At 46.3% G+C, this 20,844-nt stretch overlaps 1 protein-coding gene across 2 annotated transcripts in view; it reads left to right on the forward strand.

The window, feature by feature from the left end:
• The window catches only part of TRIM44 (tripartite motif containing 44), a 149,746-nt gene that overhangs the window by 108,887 nt on the left and 20,015 nt on the right, over positions 1 to 20,844 (forward strand). The window lies entirely within an intron of this gene.

A 20,844-nucleotide genomic window follows, 5' to 3' on the forward strand; every position in this document is an offset into this window, starting at 1 on the left:
TTTGGGGATGCCTAAAGTGGATGCCTTAGTCACGGCTGTGACAAAAAAGACCACCCTCCCAGTAGAGGGAGGGGTCGCCCTGAAGGACATTCAGGACCGGCGCCTGGAATCAGCGCTAAAACGGTCCTTTGAGATTTTGGGCCTAGCCTTAAGGGCGTCTGTTTGCAGTTCTTATGCTGCTCAAGCCTGCCTTTCTTGGTTACAACAGGAAGTGGAACAGCCCGTGGATGGTGCGGCGTCCCTCGCTGAGGTTGCACCGCACATGGAGTTGGCCTTGTCATTTTTAGCTGACACCCTCTATGATCTGGTCAGAGCTTCGGCTAAACAGATGTCTGTGGCGGTGTCTGCCCGCCGCCTTCTGTGGCAACGGCATTGGGCATTCTATGGCGGCCTCTAAGCAAAGGCTGGTGAAGTTGCCCTTTCGGGGACTTCTGTTATTTGGAGAGGAGTTGGAGAGGATTGTTAAAGACCTGGGGGATGCTAAACCCCAGCGGTTACCTGATGATAGGCCGCGGCCTTCTTCCAAGGGTCAGGTGGTTCCCTCCTCCTCTAGACCTCGCTTCCGTGAAGCTAGAAGGTATCGCCCGGGGCGCTTTGCTGGGTTTACTCAATGTGCCCGTTTTCAGCAGAGGAACTCCTTTCGCTCGGACAAGTGTTCTCAGTACTGCAATCTCTGGGCTGGGTCGCCAATATACCCAAAAGTCACCTGACCCCCTCTCAATCTCTAGAATATTTGGGGGTCCGATTCAACACGGTCTCGGGGTTTGTTTATCTACCCAACCAAAGGCGGTGCAAGCTTCAGAATCAGGTCCGTCTGCTCCTGAGGATGCCTCACCCCCGAGCTTGGGACATTGTCCAGCTGTTGGGGTCGATGAAGGCCACCTTAGAAGTGGTGCCATGGGCGAGAGCGCATATGAGACCTTTGCAGATTGCCCTGCTTCAACGATGGTCTCCGATGTCCCAGAATTATCAATACAGACTCATGTGGCTCCCTGCGGCCTGACTCAGTATGGAGTGGTGGCTCTCAGACAGCATGCTGCGGCGAGGAATGCCACTAGCGCTTCCCAATTGGTGCCTGGTGGTAATGGATGCCAGCCTGAAGGGCTGGGGAGCACATTGCCAGGGAAGCTATGCCTAGGGTCTATGGACACCCGAGGAAACGGGGTGGTCCATCAATCGCTTAGAACTGAGAGTGATATTTCAGGCGTTTCTGGCCTTTCACAAAACCCTGGAGGGACTGGCTGTCAGAGTTCTGTCGGACAACACGACAGCAGTGGCCTACATAAATCGACATAAATCGGCCGCTCTAATTTGCCACTGGGCCGAGCTACATCTGCAGCTTCTGTCAGCAGCTCACATAGCAGGTCAGAGCAACGTGCAAGCCGATTTTCTAAGCAGGCATCAAATCAACCCAGCGGAGTGGGAACTGGCAGACGAAGTGTTCCTTCAGATCTGTGCCAAATGGGAAAAGCCCGTAATGGATCTTATGGCGTCAAGCACAAATGCCAAAGTCCCATCCTTTTTCAGCAGACGGAGAGATCCTCGTTCGGCGGGTTGGATGCCTTGGCTCAACCCTGGCCTCCGGGCCTCCTTTATGTGTTCCCTCCTTGGCCCTTAATATGGCGGCGACTCCTGAGAATTCCGCTACAGCAAGGAGTGGTGATCCTCATTGCTCCGGATTGGCCCAGGCGGCCATGGTATGTGGACCTCCGGCGAATGCTGGTGGAGGCTCCCCTTCCTTTGCCTCTGGTTCCAAACCTGTTGACGCAGGGCCCGGTGACCATGGAGGATCCATGCTGCTTTGGTCTTACGGCATGGCTATTGAGAGGGCGCAATTGAGAGACAAGGGCTATTCTAACAAGGCCATCTCCACTCTCTTGCAGGCCCGCAAGCGTTCCACTTCCATTGCCTATGCTCGGATCTGGCGCCAGTTTGAGGCTTGGTGTGCTTCTAAAGCGATCACACCCATGCGGGCTTCTGTCTCGTTGATACTTGACTTTCTGCAGGATGGTTTACAAAAAGGCTTGGCCTATAATTCCATGCATGTTCAAGTGGCAGCATTGTCATGCTTTCGGGGGAAGGTCGCTGGCCTCTCCCTGGCTTCACATCCGACATTGCACGGTTTCTGAGAGGGGTGCCTCCTGTGCGGGCCCCTTACCCGGCCTGGAACCTGGGGCTAGTATTAAAGGCTCTTCAGTGTTTGCCCTTCGAGCCGCTGAAGCGAGCTTCAGAGAATGATGTGACTCTAAAGACGGTCTTTTTGGTGGCCGTTGCATTGGCGAGACGGGTATCTGAGCTCCAGGTGCTGTCCTGTCGAGACCCTTTTCTGCAATTCTCAGAGTCCGGGGTAACGGTACGTACTGTGCCTTCCTTCATGCCTAAGGTGGTTTCAGCGTTTCACCTAAACCAGCCTTTCTATTTGCCCTCCTTTACTAGGGAGGAGTTTCCAGAATCCTTTGGGCAGTTGCACCTCTTGGATGTGCGCTGGGCTCTGTTGCAGTATCTGCAGATGTCAAATGCTTTCAGGACCTCTGATCACCTTTTTGTATTGTCAGGTCCTCGCAGAGAGTCTCCAGCGTCTAAAGCCACTATAGCCCGTTGGCTTAAGGAAGCCATTTTTTCTGCATATCTGCTATCTGGCCGGCCTCCGCCTGATGCCTTTAAGGCTCATTCCACAAGAGCGATTTCCTCCTCTTTGGCTGAAACTGGAGCACTGTCTCTTCAAGAGATATGTAGTGCAGCAACTTGGGCTTCTAAGCTTTCTTTTGCTCGACATTACAGGCTGGATGTGGCTGCCAGGAGGGACACGCTTTTTGGAGCACAAGTGCTGGCCCGTGGTGTGGCTTGTTCCCGCCCTATCTAGGGATTGCTTTAATACATCCCATTCGTAATGGATTCATCTGCTGCTGATGACAAGGAAGGGAAAATTAGGTTCTTACCTTGGCAATTTTCTTTCCTTTAGTCACAGCAGATGAATCCATGATCTCTCTCTGATTGACTCTGTTTTGTGTTCAGTTTTTCCTGCAGACATGTTCCCTCATTGGGAGAAGTTAGAAAATAGTCTTCAGGATTTCTGTTCTTCTACAGAAGGTTGAGTTTGTCCCTCCTTTGTGTTATTGCTCCTGTTCTGGGGCGTTCGTTCGCTGTGAGGAAAGTTCATGTTATGCTACTTTGCGGTTTAACACTGCTTTGGAAGCTTCAAAATACTGAGAGGCAGATGGAGGTAACCGTCCTAGAGGCACTATGGTTTTCAGTGTTCTTTCTCCCCCTGCTGGTAGGTGGACACAACCCATTCGTAATGGATTCATCTGCTGTGACTAAAGGAAAGAAAATTACCAAGGTAAGAACCTAATTTTCCCACTCATTGGTTAAAGATAAGTCAGTATCCAGGAACGTGATCAACTGGATGCGTTCCTTCCTGTGTCTAGCCAGTGTTTGGGGGCACCGCACCCCCTGCGCATTATGGCCTATTGCTCCATTATGCTGACATCATCCTTGACACGTACCAGCGGTATGGTGGGTGGTGCTGGCTTAACTACGACACGGAGTTTAGAGATTGTATGAGGAGAACCTCCATATGTCCTGGGGAACACAGGACATTAACTTTTGGCTCATCCACATCCAGAAAACACTATGTGTGGCTGGACCCACAAGGTCCGCGAGTTAACCCCAGTGTCTAGCGCAAGCGCTCCTTTTGAGTGGCCATCGGAACTGATGCTCACAGCAGCTCAGCGCCCACTGATCTGTGCTGGCGGTTTAATAGAGCTGGGTGCTCCTTCGCCAATTGCAAGTTCCGGCATATCTGTGTGGGCTGCGGAGCCTCACAGCCCATTACCAGATGCCCGAAGAAGCAGCCTCCCGCTGAAAACAGTAAGGTCTTCTCTCGGGTCCCCACTCCTGTCCATGTAGAAGCTATGCACCCATGGTTGTTGTAATATCCGGACGAGGTGGCGGCCCTTATACTGTGGGAGAGGTTCTCCAAAGGCTTCAAGATCCCCTTCACCGGCCCCATTGTGCCACGACCGGCGTGCAATTCTCTTTCCCATACTGGGACACTGGCGATTCGTAAGCTGAGCAAGGGGATTGCTTTGGGGCATATCACAGGCCCCTTCAACTCACTACCTTTCCCCGAGATGTGTTTATCTCCATTAGCGGTTATCCCCAAGAAGGAATCGGGCAAATTCAGGCTTATCCACAACTTGTCTTACTCACAGGGTACATCTGTCTATGATGGCATACACTATACCTGCTTCGATCAGGCCCTCAGCCTGGTGCGCAGTAGTGGCCGGGGAGCCCTGATGGCCAAATATAGTCTGCATTCCGGTTGCTACTGGTGCTCCTGGACTCCTTTCCTCTGTTGGGTTTCCAGTGTTCTTTCTCCCCCTGCTGGTAGGTGGACACAACCCATTCGTAATGGATTCATCTGCTGTGACTAATGGAAAGAAAATTACCAAGGTAAGAACCTAATTTTCCCACTCATTGGTTAAAGATAAGTCAGTATCCAGGAACGTCATCAACTGGCTGCGTTCCTTCCTGTGTCTAGCCAGTGTTTGGGGGGCACCGCACCCCCTGCGCATTATGGCCTATTGCTCCATTATGCTGACATCATCCTTGACACGTACCAGCGGTATGGTGGGTGGTGCTGGCTTAACTACGACAAGGAGTTTAGAGATTGTATGAGGAGAACCTCCATATGTCCTGGGGAACACAGTTTTGAAGTGAAATTTACTTTGACAGATGTATTCCCATGGTTTGCTCCGTCTTTTGTGCTTACTTCAAACACGTTAGTACGTTCATCCACTGGGTGGTGGAACAACGGTCAGGGTTATTTTCAATGATTCACTACCTAGATGACTTTCTATTTGTCGGTCCATCCAACTCTATCATTTTGAGCGCCTCATGACCCCGAGGAATTTGCTATCCCACTCATGGCTGAGAAGAATGAAAGCCCAAGTACGGTTCTCATGTTCCTGGGGATCGAGATCGACATGGTTCTTATGGTCACCAGACTCCCCCCCCCCCCCCCCCCCATAAAGGTGTCCAAGTTGCTCGACTTGATTTCACAAGTGCGCTAGATGAAGAAATCCTGACTGTGCACAATACAGTCCTTGATTGGGAGCCTCAATTTTGCTGGTCGTGTTATCCCTATGAGGAGGGCATTTCTGAGGCATCTGGCAACCTCCACTGCTCGAGTGTCCAAACCTCATCACTTCATTCGTCTATCTGCAGGCATTCATAGCGATCCAGATACATGGACACTGTTCCTACGTGACTTCAATGGAGTGCAACCCATCCAGAAGCCGGAAGTGTCCAACATAGTAACATAGTAACATAGTAGATGACGGCAGAAAAAGACCTGCACGGTCCATCTAGTCTGCCCACGATAAACTCGTATGTGTATACCTTACCTTGATTTGTACCTGTCTTTTTCAGGGCACAGACCGTATAAGTCTGTCCAGCAGTATTTCCCGCCTCCCAACCACCAGTCCCGCCTCCCATCACCGGCTCCGGCACAGACCCCGTATAAGTCTGCCCTCCCCATCCTAGCCTCTCAACCATCAACCCCTCTTCCCCCCCGCCACCCAATTTCAGCTAAGCTTTTGTGGATCCATTCCTGAAATTGGGTGGCGGGGGGAAGAGGGGTTGGTGGTTGAGAGGCTAGGATGGGGGAGGGCAGACTTATACGGGGTCTGTGCCGGAGCCGGTGATGGGAGGCGGGACTGGTGGTTGGGAGGCGGGAAATACTGCTGGACAGACTTATACGGTCTGTGCCCTGAAAAAGACAGGTACAAATCAAGGTAAGGTATACACATATGAGTTTATCGTGGGCAGACTAGATGGACCGGTCTTGTTCTCTGACGCAGCGGGGGGGGGGGGGGGGGGGGGTGTTGGTTTTGGTATATTCTGTCAGGGCTCGTAGTAGGGGGGGGGGGGAGGGAGTAACAAAGAACATCACCTCAAACTATTCCCCATTGTGGTTGCTTGCGAATTCTGACTGGATCGACTGCGTGATCGTAGGGTTCTTTTGTGGTGTGGCAATCAGGGAGTAGTAGAGGTGGTCAACAGACAAGTGGCTCGATGCCAGAGAATTAATTCACTGATGCGCCACTTTATACTTCGATGCTTACAGTTAAACATTTGCTTCAGAGCCCATGACATCCCAGGCTTGCTCAATTCTATAGCTGATGCTTTGTCTCGCTTTCAATTACAGCAGTTCCACAAGCTGGTTCCAGGGGCCGACCAGGAGGCCACCCCATTCCCTAACCACATATGGCGGCGTGGAACAGCGATATTTGGAGCTTGCTGAAAAGTTCTATGGCACTGGTGACTTGGAAGTCATACTCAGCGGGCCGGGAGAAAGTGGAGGCATTTCTGAGGCAGGCAAAGTCTGACCCAGAAGAAACAGTGGACTCCTGCTTGGTGGAGTATATTATGGCTGCCAAAAGGTCTGGTTATTCTAGAGGCACAGTGCAGCGGCATATCACTGGCTACGTGTTTCTTGCCAAGGCAATGGGTTTGCAGAACCCGGACGGCGGTTTCCTTATCAAGTGAATGTTCAAGGACTGGGGGCGGATCGTACCTACACAATCCAATGGGCGTCGTCTCATTACCCGGGACCTGCTGTACCTTGTCCCCTTTCAAAACAACTCTTTTCCATGTGGCTTTTAGTTTGGCCTTCTTTGCCACCTTGCATGTTGGAGAGCTGTTCCTTGGACTTTCGCACATACAAGCGAAGGACTGCAAACAGGCCATGTAAAAATCTTACAGGATGCAGGATCGATCACCATCGCCAGGTCAACGTTAGGTCTGTGCTTTCTCTGCAGGGCTAGAGGTCTAGGCCTATACCTTGCTGCAGCTGACATGGCGGAGCTAAAGGTTAATTTGTATGTGCTTGCCTCCTAGCTGGCATGGCGGAAGGTCACCTATGGTTGTTATACTGAAGCATAGCACGGGTATGGCAAGTTTACACCATCAGCCTAAGCTGCAGCCAAACATAATTTCAATAAAACTTGTAGTAGTAAAGACATTTTTTCCTTGTCTTTCTTATGTGGGTTACCGAGGGTGGCTGGTCTCATGTCCCCTGTTAATAACAGGGGACGTGCCACCACTTGTCTTTCTCAACATAAATGATGATTTTGTATGTGTGATTTTAGTTTATAAAATTGTATTTAGAATAATAATTTTGATATGTGAATAAAGTGAAAGAATCAATAAGATTTTAGTCATAATGTAATAGTTAATGCATATTCATTAGGGATATATATTCCTGAAAACCTGGCTCATTTGCGACTCTCAAAGACTGAAGTTCTTGGACAAGCCTACACTACAGTCTTGGGGATTTAAGTGGGCAAGCTTAACTCTGTTCTCTTTAGGTCTGACCTATGAAATCTTAATGGATGACAGTTGAGATCACTCCTTGGCAGACTTTTGTGTACATGGGAGGACAATGTGTGTTCCTTCCTCCTACATGGCAGCTATGCTGCTAACAAAGCATGGAATCTTTGCCTACTCCTGCATTGTAAAAATGGTTTGGGATGAGAAAGCTGACACACAAAGAGCAGAGCGCTTACAGGGAGTGGACTGAATAGACAGCTCTGTGCTCTGGTACCTCCTGTGCAATTTTCCCTTCTTCCCCTGCCATTACAGCTTTTTTCAAATAAATGGCAGCACCATGCAGAGATGGAGTAAAAGCCTCAGATTTGAGGATGTGCTGTAGCAGGTACAGTACGTCCTTGAGAGCAAAAAGGGACCCCAAAGGTATGATGGACATCACAAAGAACCCAGACTTAGTGCCTACAACAAAAGCCATTATTAAAAATAGTTCTTAGACTTAGATTATAAAATAGCCCTTTCAAATGGAGATTACAACAACAGCTAATTGTGAAAAGGAATGTGATTTTTCCATCATTGTGCTGGATTTCAGAAGCCAGATTTAAGAAATGTAGAAAACAACATGGTGGCATCAGGCATCTGCAGGGGTATTAGTCACAAACAGATCTGGGTTCCAGAATATCCAACATATGTAAATTGACCATAAACGAGACACGCTGCCTATAAATACACCTCATGAATATTCATTGTGAAAGGCCTGAAAATAGACTTGTTCAGAGCTTCAGTGTCAGAAAATACAAGTGGAGAAAATAAATAGTGTCATTCTAGCGTGATGAAAGGTGAAAGGTATTTTAACAGAAGCAACAGTAGGAGGCACTGTTGTCTTTCCCCCATTTATTTCACAAATTACAGTGAAATCTCCAGATTGGAAATTTCTCAAAGCAAGTGAAACGGTCTGTAAGAATGTTCTACAACCTTTCAACTGGATTTAGGATTCTAAATGTTTATTTTTGGAAACAAACAGCCAATAATTGCAGAGGCGTCAAATACAAGAAGATCTTCGCTTCGTCCTTCCAATACTCCTGTGCCAAGAATTGGAATGTTTTACCGAAATGCTTAAAACTGCAAAATGATCACCACCTGTTCAAGAGGCTGCTGAAAACCCACCTATTTGGACTGGTCTACTCCCCCCACACTCTTATCGATCAATAGTCCCACTTCCTTACCCCTGTATCTGTTATGCCCCCTTCCCCTTCCTTGCCGAATTCTTGTCTCTTACCATTTTCACTTATTGTATTGTCATTTTTACTTCTCCTATGTTAGTCACGTGCGTGCGTGGGAAAATGTGGGGTAGAAATGTACTATAAAAATAAATAAATAAATGTTTTGTTTATATATTTTTTTTACAGAATGGGACAAAATAGGAGTATTAATTGAGAAATTGTCACAGGATCCTTCAGTGTGGATACCGTGAGCCTAGAAGAAGCTGGATGGGTGTTAACTTCATTATTAAATTCTTGGCTTCCATCTTGATTATGTTAATGGTTTCTTTCATATTCACCCAATATGCACCAGGGTCACTGCAGAGATCTCAAAAGTCCTGTAGTCATAAAGTTTCCATATTTTTGTGTGTATAACCCGCACCCATGGGAAAGTACCACCTATATAAAAATGTTTTGAATTGCTCGCATTTTTGTATACCCCACAGACTGCTATACAGCCACCCCTCTTGGAGGGCCACATGCCATCTAAAAGTATTTACGTTGTTATGCTGTTGCAATTCTTAGTTCCTGCTACTGTTCTATCCATGGAAACTCTACAAAAATACTTCAGATACAGTGTTAATAGAATAGCGCCATTTATTGAATCTAGTCCTATGTGTACATAATATGCACTCTTTTTCCCTGTTATAAGTTTTTATTTTAAAACTGGACTCCACCTCCGACACCACCTAAAATTGCTTCCGACTTCAACTGCACCGCCCTGGTATTTAGACTGGGGGAATGGGGAGAAGTAGCAGATGGAAACGCACAGGTGCTTTTCCTCGTTAGCAATGGAGTGTTGTACTGGAAGTGGCATTGTGCTCTTTCTTTATTGGCAGTTGGATGCTGTACTGAGACTGGCATGTGTCTGTCCTGATTGTCTGTATTGTATTGGGCGTGGCATCATGTGTCTTTCCTGATTTATGTGATGTGTTGAGCTGAGAGTGCCTTTTATTTATTTTGTATTATTTACAACATTTATAACCGACCTACCTATAAACCAAGGCAGACAAGAACAAAACATACATAACAAAAAAATAGTAGATGCAGTGATTCATGTTGGCAGGCTGACCCATCTCTTCTTGTGCTAAAAAGTCAAAACTCATCAGCAGTACCATTGTTTGGGGCCTTAAGATAAGGCAGCATGGGGACCCTATGAATATTTTGAGAAGAACTTGTAAGAATGTAGCTGCCAGCTGGAACAAAGCAATCTACTATAGGGTTTAACAGTAATATTAGTCCAGGGACAAAAGGTTGAATTTGCTGCAAAGAATCCAGTGGTTGTTCTGCACAAGGCTTGCCAGGGCCCCTCACACTCCTACCACTGCAGAGGATAAACTGAGGCTGCCATTTCAATTGTAATGCTGGGAAGATGTTAAATTGAGAGCTGTAACTTCTGGAAAAGAGTGACACTGCTGAAACAGCTCATGGAATGATGACAGTTTTGCAGCACTGATGAAACCACAAGAGAACGAAGACATTGTAGAGGACATTGTAGAACTGAGCGGAAATAACTTTGGATTCCTCTAGCACCCTGCCTGTCTCCTTCTTCCCAGGCTCTCAGGGGGGGCAGAAGTAGCAGGACACACTTTACCTCAGTGAGCGTGTCAGTCAGATGTTCCATAGGTTTGTAACACAGCAGAAGTAGGCACCAGGAGACTGCCACCAGGCACAGGTCCTTCACCTTACCTGCCATATATCTGGAGTTGTTAATTTGATTTCCTCTGGACTCAGCTCACTGTTGGTTAAATACTACTACTACTACTACTTAACATTTCTAGAGCGCTACTAGGGTTATGCAGCGCTGTACAGTTTAACAAAGAAGGACAGTCCCTGCTCAAAGGAGCTTACAATCTAAAGGAAGAAATGTCAAGTTGGGGCAGTCTAGATTTCCTGAATAGAGGTAGAGTGGTTAGGTGCCGAAGGTGACATTGAAGAGGTGGGCTTTGAGTAAGGATTTGAAAATGGGCAGGGAGGGGGCCTGGCGTATGGGCTCAGGGAGTTTATTCCAAGCATGGGGTGAGGCGAGGCAGAAAGGGCGGAGCCTGGAGTTGGCGGTGGTGGAGAAGGGTACTGAAAGGAGGGATTTGTCTTGAGAGCGGAGGTTACGGGTAGGAATGTAAGGGGAGATGAGGGTAGAGAGGTAAGGAGGGGCTGCAGATTGAGTGCATTTGTAGGTTAGTAGGAGAAGCTTGAACTGTATGCGGTACTTGATCAGAAGCCAGTGAAGTGACTTGAGGAGAGGGGTGATATGGGTATATCGGTCCAGGCGGAAGATAAGACATGCAGCAGAGTTCTGAATGGACTGAAGGGGGGATAGATGGCTTAGTGGGAGGCCAGTGAGGAGTAGGTTGCAGTATTCAAGGTGAGAGGTAATGAGAGAGTGGATGAGATTTCGGGTGGTGTGCTCAGAGAGGAAAGGGCGAATTTTGCTAATGTTATAGAGGAAGAAGTGACAGGTCTTGGCTATCTGCTGGATATGCGCAGAGAAGGAGAGGGAGGAGTCGAAGATGACTCCGAGGTTGCGGGCAGATGAGACGGGGAGGATGAGGGTGTTATCAACTGAGATGGAGAGTGGAGGGAGAGGAGAAGTGGGTTTGGGAGGGAAGACAGTAAGCTCGGTCTTGGCCATGTTCAGTTTCAGGTGATGGTTGGACATCCAGGCAGCAATGTCAGATAAGCAGGCCGATATTTTGGCCTGGGTTTCCGCAGTGATGTCTGGTGTGGAGAGATAAAGCTGGGTGTCGTCAGCATAAAGATGATATTGGAAACCATGAGATGAGATCAGGGAGCCCAGGGAAGAGGTGTAGATTGAGAAGAGAAGGGGTCCAAGGACAGATCCCTGAGGAACTCCAACAGAGAGTGGGATGGGGGTGGAGGAAGAACCATGAGAATGTACTCTGAAGGTACGGTGGGAGAGATAAGAGGAGAAACCAGGAAACGACACAGCCCTGGAACCCAAATGAGGATAGTGTGGCAAGAAGTAAATTGTGATTGACAGTGTGAAAAGCTGCGGATAGGTCGAGGAGGATGAGGATGGAGTAGTGACCTTTGGATTTGGCAAGGAACAGGTCATTGCAGACTTTAGATAGTGCAGTTTCTGTCGAGTGTAGGGGGCGAAAGCCGGATTGAAGCGGATCGAGGATGGCATGAGAGTAGAGAAAATCAAGGCAACGGCTGTGAACGGTGCATTCAAGTATCTTGGAGAGGAAGGGTAGGAGGGAGATGGGGCGGTAGTTGGAGGGACAAGTAGGGTCAATTGATGGTTTTTTGAGGAGTGGTGTGACAACAGCATGCTTGAAGGTGTCAGGGACAGTTGCAGTGGAGAGAGAGAGGTTGAGGATATGACAGATGGGGGGGGGGGGTGACAGTAGGAGAGATGGTGTTAAGTAAGTTGGTGGGAATGGGGTCAGAGGGACAGGTGGTGCATTTCGAGGCGGAAAGAAGGTGGGTGGCTTCCTCTTCGGTGATGACAGGAAAAGAGGAGAAGGAGGCCTGGGTTGGTTGATTGAGGGAGTGGGTTATAGGGTGAAGAGGAGGAGAAGGTTTGGTGTTGAATTCGAGGTTGATCTTCTGCACCTTGTCTCGGAAGTAGCCAGTGATTGAGGAGAGAATGAGGTGGGGGTAGGAGCGGAGGGCACTTTGAGGAGGGAGTTAATGGTGGCGAAGAGACGACGAGGGTTAGAGCTGAGGGAATTAGTCAATTGGGTGTAATAGTCCTGTTTGGCGAGAAATAGGGAGGACTGGAAGGAGGATAGCATGAATTTGTAATGAATGAAATCAGTATGGGTGCGAGATTTCCTCCAGAGGCATTCAGCCGATCGGGCGCAGGAGCGAAGGTATCGGGTGCAAGGGGTCAGCCAGGGCTGGGGATTAGTACGCCTTGTGGGACAGGAGATAGATGGTGCAAGGGTGTCCCGAGCAGAGGAGAGAGTGGCATTGTAAGTGGAGATGGCTTTGTCGACAGACTCGGAGAACGTGATGGAAGGGAGGAGATTAGAAATACTAGAGGATAAGGTGGGAGGGTCGACAGCCTGGAGATTCCTGGAAGTAGTGGTTAGTGTTAGGCGGGACTGAGGGGGAGGGTGATGAAGTGTGAAGGTGATCAGGTGATGGTCAGAGAGAGGAAGAGCTGAGGCGCAGAAATTGGAGGGAGAGCAGGTAGAGGAGAGGATGAGGTCAAGACAGTGGCCAGATTGGTGAGTGGGGGTGGTGGAGCTCAGTTGGAGGTTGAAGGAGGAGGTTAGAGTGAGGAACTGAGAAGCGTATGAGTCGGATGGGTTATCAGTGTGTATAAATCACCTGTAGAACCCCAGAACACTACTCCCCTAAAAGAGAACCACCACTCTCTTCTCAGAAGACCCCCTCTCCACTATCACCCCCAGGTAAAACTGTACTCAGTTGCAGTTAACTTGATGAAGGCATTGTGTCTCTCAAAAGTCTGAGCATAACATTTTGTAATTATTTTACTCTGTGGCTTTAGCTTGTTCAAGGACAGTTTTTCAGTGGGTCTGATCTGACTACCACACAAGCATCCCTGGATGTGGGAGGGGAGGGAAGGAGTATACCATTAACTGAGGTGAACTTGCAATATGAAAAGCAGGATCTAGAGTCCTCTGTTTAATTGAGCTGTCGTCCTGTGGGATGAGCATGCAAGGCTAGCAGTAATGATGTGCACTGTAAATCCTGGGGAGGTGTGATTCAATGTTCTTTAGGTTATGAATTTGCATGGGATTGGAAATGCTAATTCCATGATTAATTCCTGATCCTCACTGCAAAATTAAAATCCAATATCACTAAACAGACAGACATTTTTCTTAAATCCCCTCTAAAAGAAAACCCTTATGCTGAAAACCCTAAGTGAGACCTTCAGAAATGCATTCTTCAGGCCGGTATATACCCTGACTGATAAGTGTATAGTTAAAAGCCTGGGAAGTTGGGTTTCAGGGGAGGAGGAAGAAAAGCCATGGAAGAGGTGTGTGTTCCATGTATCATTGTTTTTTTTATACATCTTTGGGAACAGTTATATAATAGACCATGATCTTAATTGCTGAGTGCTAAAACCATAATCGAAGACAAACCCTCTCGCAGCATTGGAACTTTGCAGAGGCTACAGTTTTGTTGCACTCCTAGGGAGGGTAGGGCATGGGCCCAGCAGCAAAGATGGAGCTTTAGTTCCTGCAGACCGGGCAACACAGAGCTGGTAGAATTTTGGTCTCCCCCCCAAAGGGAGTGCAAGTCTTGTGTTAGAGATGAAGCTTTGGGGTTGTGGGGGAGGGGTGCACAGACACAGCAACAGAGCAGAGATGAAGCAGAGCAGACAACCATTAGTTAAAGATCAGCTTGACACAACAGATCTCCCAGTGTGATTTGCAGTGGTCACTAGCCCAGTTGTGTTTCTACATGTGGGTGAGACTTGGAGTACATTGGAAAGACAAAGAGGGGGAGGATAACTGTAGTAGGATATGGACACACATGAGATTCTACTCTTTGAATTGTAATGTCTTCATGGATTAACACCCACAAATTAATTGGGCAAAGGGTGCTGTAGATGTCTTTTTTATTGATTGAACCTCTTGGTCTAGCACAATCCACTGCCATAACATGGGCTCAGAACATGGAGCTTGCCATTTTCAGTGGCAAACCTCTCAAAGAAAAGACTACTCATCCAATCTTGGAGATGGAAAGCGGTAAATGTACTCCACAGGCAAACAGCAGTGAAGGTGAGAGGACAAAACAGAACAGGTCCTTTAGGAAAGGGTCTCTTGACAATAACGTTCGAGAGAATCCACACAGGAGGCCTGAGTGTGGCAGGGTTCTGGTGTCTTGCTGCCTGAAGAAGCATTCTGATAGTGATTTGTGAGGGTTGCTGTAGGGCAGGGCTGCCAAATTATGAAAATGGCTTTTTTACTGACAGTCTGTCAAATTTTTACTGACAGCTTAACTTTTTGTACATATTCACATTATAATGTTCTCATTTTCTGCACAGCTGGTCTTTCTATGTGTGTGCACTGATGTGTGGGCCCAAATCACTGCAGCTTCATGGAGCCTGAGCCCCTGGTGCCAGAGACGCTCCCCTTCACTCATGACAGTTTAAAAAGATCAGGCCTTTTTAGAAAAACATTTACTGGCAGTTAGGAACCTTGCTGCAGGAACGTCTCACACCACAATAGACCTCATAGCAAAGCTGAATTTCTTTGCTGCAGTATCTCAAAAAAGATACAGCAGAATTAGAAAAGGTTCAAAGAAGAGAGACCAAAATGATAAAGGGGATGGAAGTCCTTTCATATGAGGAAAGGCTAAAGAGTTTAGGGCTCTTCAGCTTGGAAAAAAACAGCTGAGGGGAGATATGATTGAGGTCTAGAAAATCCTGGGTGGTGTAGAACGAGTAGAAATGAATCGATTTTTTACTCTTTCAAAAAGTACAAAGACTAGGGGAGACTCAATGAAGTTACATGGAAATACTTTTAAAATAAATAGGAGGAAATAGTTTTTCACTCAATGAATAGTTAAGCTCTGGAACTCATTACTGGAGGATGTGCATTATTATTAGAAAAGGGATGGAAAACAATTGTGTTCAGTTCTGGTCGCCTCATCTCAAAAAAGCTATAAAGGAATTGGAGAAGGTGCAAAGAAGGGCGACGAAAATGATAAAAGGGATGGGACGACTACCTTATGAGGAGAGGTTAAGACGGCTAGGACTCTTTAGCCTGGAGAAAAGGCGGCTGAGGGGTGATATGATAGAGGTCTACAAAATAATGAGTGGGGTAGAGCGGACAGATGTGAAGCGTTTGTTTACGCTTTCTAACAATAATAGAACTAGGGGACACAAGATGAAATTAGAATGTGGTAGGTTTAAAACAAATTGGAGAAAGTTTTTCTTTACTCAGCGTGTGGTTAGACTCTGGAACTCATTGCCGGAGAAGGTAGTGACGGCAGCTGGCCTTGCTGAGTTTAAAGGGGGTCTGGACAGATTCCTGAAGGAAAAGTCCATTGATCGTTATTAAATTTTGGGTTTTTGCCAGGTTCTTGGGGCCTGGATTGGCCGCTGTGGGAGACAGAGTGCTGGGCTTGATGGACCTTTGGTCTTTTCCCAGCATGGCAGTGCTTATGTACTTATATAAGTACAAAAGTATTGCCATACTGGGAAAGAACAAAGGTCCATCAAGCCCAGCATCCTGTTTCCAACAGTGGCCAATCCAGGACACACATACCTGGCAAGATCCCAAAAAAGTACAAAACATTTTATACTGCTTATCCCAGAAATAGTGGATTTTCTCCAAGTCCATTTAATAATGGTCTATGGACTTTTCCTTTAGGAAGCCGCCCAAACCTTTTTTAAACTCCGCTAAGTTAACCGCTTTTACCACATTCTCTGGCAACAAATTCCAGAGTTTAATTACACATTGAGTGAAGAAAAAGTTTCTCCGATTTGTTTTAAATTTACTACATTGTAGCTTCATCGCAAGCCCCCTAGTCCTAGTATTTTTGGAAAGCGTAAACAGACGCTTCACATCTACCCATTCAACTCCACTCATTATTTTATAGACCTCTATCATATCTCCCCTCAGCCACCTTTTCTCCAAGCTGAAGAGCCCTAGCCACTTCAGCCTTTCCTCATAGGGAAGTTGTCCCATCCCCTTTATCATTTTCGTCGCCCTTCTCTGCACCTTTTCTAATTCCACTATATCTTTTTTGAGATGCGGCGACCAGAATTGAACACAATATTCGAGGTGTGATCGCACCATGGAGTGATACAAAGGCATTATAACAGCCACATTTTTGTTTTCCATTCCTTTCCTAATAATACCTAACGTTCTATTCGCTTTCTTAGCCGCAGCAGCACACTGACCAGAAGGTTTCAACGTATCATCAACGACGACACCTAGATCCCTTTCTTGGTCCGTGACTCCTAATGTGGAACCTTGCATGACATAGCTATAATTCGGGTTCCTCTTTCCCATATGCATCACTTTGCACTTGCTCACATTAAATGCCATCTGCCATTGAGATGCCCAGTCTCGTAAGGTCCTCTTGTAATTTTTCACAATCCTCCTGCGATTTAACGACTTTGAGTAACTTGATGTCATCAGCAAATTTAATTACCTCATTAGTTACTCCCATCTCTAGGTCATTTATAAATATGTTAAAAAGCAGCAGTCTGAGCACAGACCCCTGGGGAACTCCACTAACAACCCTTCTCCATTGAGAATACTGACCATTTAACCCTACTATCTGTTTTCTATCTTTTAACCAGTTTTTAATCCACAATAGAACACTACCTCCTATCCCATGACTCCCCAATTTCCTCTGGAGTTTTCATGAGGTACTTTGTCAAACGCCTTCTGAAAATCCAGATACACAATATCAGCTGGCTCACCTTTATCCACATGTTTGTTCACCCCTTCAAAGAAATGTAATAGATTGGTGAGGCAAGATTTCCCTTCACTAAATCCATGTTGACTTTGTCTCATTAATCCATGCTTTTGAATATGCTCTGTAATTTTGTTCTTAATAATAGTCTCTACCATTTTGCCAGCACCGACGTCAGACTCACCGGTCTATAATTTTCCGGATCTCCTCTGGAGCCTTTTTTAAAAATCGGTGTTACATTGGCCACCCTCCAAACTTCCGGTACCACGCTCGATTTTAAGGATAAATTACATATTACTAACAATAGCTCCGCAAGCTCATTTTTCAGTTCTATCAGTACTCTGGGATGAATACCATCTGGTCCAGGAGATTTGCTACTCTTCAGTTTGTAGAACTGCCCCATTGCATCCTCCAGGTTTACAGAGAATTCATTAAGTTTCTCCGACTCGTCAGCTTCGAATACCATTTCTGGCACCGGTATCCCACCCAAATCTTCCTTGGTGAAGACCGAAGCAAAGAATTCATATAATCTCTCCGCTACGACTTTGTCTTCCCTTATCGCCCCTTTTACTCCTCGGTCATCTAGCGGTCCAACCGATTCTTTTGACGACTTTTTTAATATACCTAAAAAAATTTTTTTACTAAGTGTTATTGCCTCCAACGCAATCTTTTTTTTCGAAGTCCCTCTTAGCCTTCCTTATCAGCGCTTTGCATTTGACTTGACATTCCATATGCTGTTTCTTATTATTTTCAGTCGGTTCCTTCTTCCATTTTCTGAAGGATTTTCTTTTAGCTCTAATAGCTTCCTTCACGTCACTTTTTAACCATGCTGACTGTCATTTGGTCTTCCTTCCTCCTTTTTTAATACGCGGAATATATTTGGCCTGGGCTTCCAGGATGGTGTTTTTGAAAAGCATCCACGCCTGATGTAAATTTTTGACCCTCGCAGTCGCTTCTCTAAGTTTTCTTTCCACCATTCTTCTCATTTTATCATAGTCTCCTTTTTTTAAAGTTAAACACTAACGTATTTGATTTACTTCAAAGCTAATATCAAATCCGATCATATTATGATCACTGTTATCAAGCGGCCCCAGCACCATTACCTCCCGCACCAGATCATACGCTCCACTAAGGACTAGGTCTAGAATTTTTCCTTCTCTCGTCAGCTCCTGTACCAGCTGCTCCATAAAGCTGTCCTTGATTTCATCAAGGAATTTTACCTCCCTAGCGTGCCCCAATGTTACATTTATGCAGTCAATATCAGGGTAATTGAAATCACCCATTATTATTGTGTTTCCCAGTTTGTTTGTGTCCCTAATTTCCTTTAACATTTCTACATCCGTCTGTTCATCCTGGCCAGGCGGATGGTAGTACACTGCTATCACTATCCTCAAATATTGTGTTCAATTCTGGTCGCCACATCTCAAAAAAGAATGGAATTAGAAAAGGTGCAGAGAAGGGCGACAAAAATGATAAAGGGGATGGGACTTACAGTGGGGGAAATAAGTATTTGATCCCTTGCTGATTTTGTAAGTTTGCCCACTGACAAAGACATGAGCAGCCCATAATTGAAGGGTAGGTTATTGGTAACAGTGAGAGATAGCACATCACAAATTAAATCCGGAAAATCACATTGTGGAAAGTATATGAATTTATTTGCATTCTGCAGAGGGAAATAAGTATTTAATCCCTCTGGCAAACAAGACCTAATACTTGGTGGCAAAACCCTTGTTGGCAAGCACAGCGGTCAGACGTCTTCTGTAGTTGATGATGAGGTTTGCACACATGTCAGGAGGAATTTTGGTCCACTCCTCTTTGCAGATCATCTCTAAATCATTAAGAGTTCTGGGCTGTCGCTTGGCAACTCGCAGCTTCAGCTCCCTCCATAAGTTTTCAATGGGATTAAGGTCTGGTGACTGGCTAGGCCACTCCATGACCCTAATGTGCTTCTTCCTGAGCCACTCCTTTGTTGCCTTGGCTGTATGTTTTGGGTCATTGTCGTGCTGGAAGACCCAGCCACGACCCATTTTTAAGGCCCTGGCGGAGGGAAGGAGGTTGTCACTCAGAATTGTACGGTACATGGCCCCATCCATTCTCCCATTGATGCGGTGAAGTAGTCCTGTGCCCTTAGCAGAGAAACACCCCCAAAACATAACATTTCCACCTCCATGCTTGACAGTGGGGACGGTGTTCTTTGGGTCATAGGCAGCATTTCTCTTCCTCCAAACACGGCGAGTTGAGTTCATGCCAAAGAGCTCAATTTTTGTCTCATCTGACCACAGCACCTTCTCCCAATCACTCTCGGCATCATCCAGGTGTTCACTGGCAAACTTCAGACGGGCCGTCACATGTGCCTTCCGGAGCAGGGGGACTTGCGGGCACTGCAGGATTGCAATCCGTTATGTCGTAATGTGTTACCAATGGTTTTCGTGGTGACAGTGGTCCCAGCTGCCTTGAGATCATTGACAAGTTCCCCCCTTGTAGTTGTAGGCTGATTTCTAACCTTCCTCATGATCAAGGATACCCCACGAGGTGAGATTTTGCGTGGAGCCCCAGATCTTTGTCGATTGACAGTCATTTTGTACTTCTTCCATTTTCTTACTATGGCACCAACAGTTGTCTCCTTCTCGCCCAGCGTCTTACTGATGGTTTTGTAGCCCATTCCAGCCTTGTGCAGGTGTATGATCTTGTCCCTGACATCCTTAGACAGCTCCTTGCTCTTGGCCATTTTGTAGAGGTTAGAGTCTGACTGATTCACTGAGTCTGTGGACAGGTGTCTTTCATACAGGTGACCATTGCCGACAGCTGTCTGTCATGCAGGTAACGAGTTGATTTGGAGCATCTACCTGGTCTGTAGGGGCCAGATCTCTTACTGGTTGGTGGGGGATCAAATACTTATTTCCCTCTGCAGAATGCAAATAAATTCATATACTTTCCACAATGTGATTTTCCGGATTTAATTTGTGATGTGCTATCTCTCACTGTTACCAATAACCTACCCTTCAATTATGGGCTGCTCATGTCTTTGTCAGTGGGCAAACTTACAAAATCAGCAAGGGATCAAATACTTATTTCCCCCACTGTACTTCTCTATGAGGAAAGGCTAAAGCAGCTAGGTCTCTTCAGCTTGGAGAAAAGGAGGCTGAGGGGAGATATGATAGAGGCCTATAAAATAATGAGTGGAGTAGAACGGGTAGATGTGAAGCATCTGTTCACACTTTCCAAAAATACTAGGACTAGGGGGCATGCAATGAAGCTACAATGTAGTAAATTTAAAACGAATCGGAGAAAAAGTTTCTTCACTCAACGTGTAATTAAACTGTGGAATTGGTTGTCAGAAAATGTGGTAAAGGCGGTTAGCTTAGCAGAATTTAGAAAAGGTTTGGATGGCTTCCTAAAGGAAAAGTCCATAGACCGTTATTAAATGGACTTGGGGAAAATCCACTATTTCTGGGATAAGCAGTATAAAATGTTTTGTACATTTTTGGGATATTGCTGGGTATTTGTGATCTGGATTGGCCACTGTTGGAAACAGGATGCTGGGCTCGATGGACCTTTGGTCTTTCCCAGTATTGCAATACTTATGTACTTATGTACTTATGGACATGGAATTTCAATCCACAGTGATTCCAAGAAGTGTTTTGTTTCCTGCAGAATTTTCAATCTATTTGATTTAAGGCTCTCGTTAATATACAATGCTACCCCTTCACCAATTCGATCCACCCTATCACTACGATATAATTTGTACCCCGATATGACAGTGTCCCACTTGTTATCCTCCTTCCACCAGGTCTCAGAGATGCCTATTATATCTAATTTTTCATTTAGTGCAATATATTCTAACTCTCCCATCTTATTTCTTAGGCTCCTGGCATTC

This window comes from Microcaecilia unicolor, chromosome 4 (genome assembly GCF_901765095.1).
Source record: "Microcaecilia unicolor chromosome 4, aMicUni1.1, whole genome shotgun sequence".
Taxonomy (NCBI): Eukaryota; Metazoa; Chordata; class Amphibia; order Gymnophiona; family Siphonopidae; genus Microcaecilia; species Microcaecilia unicolor.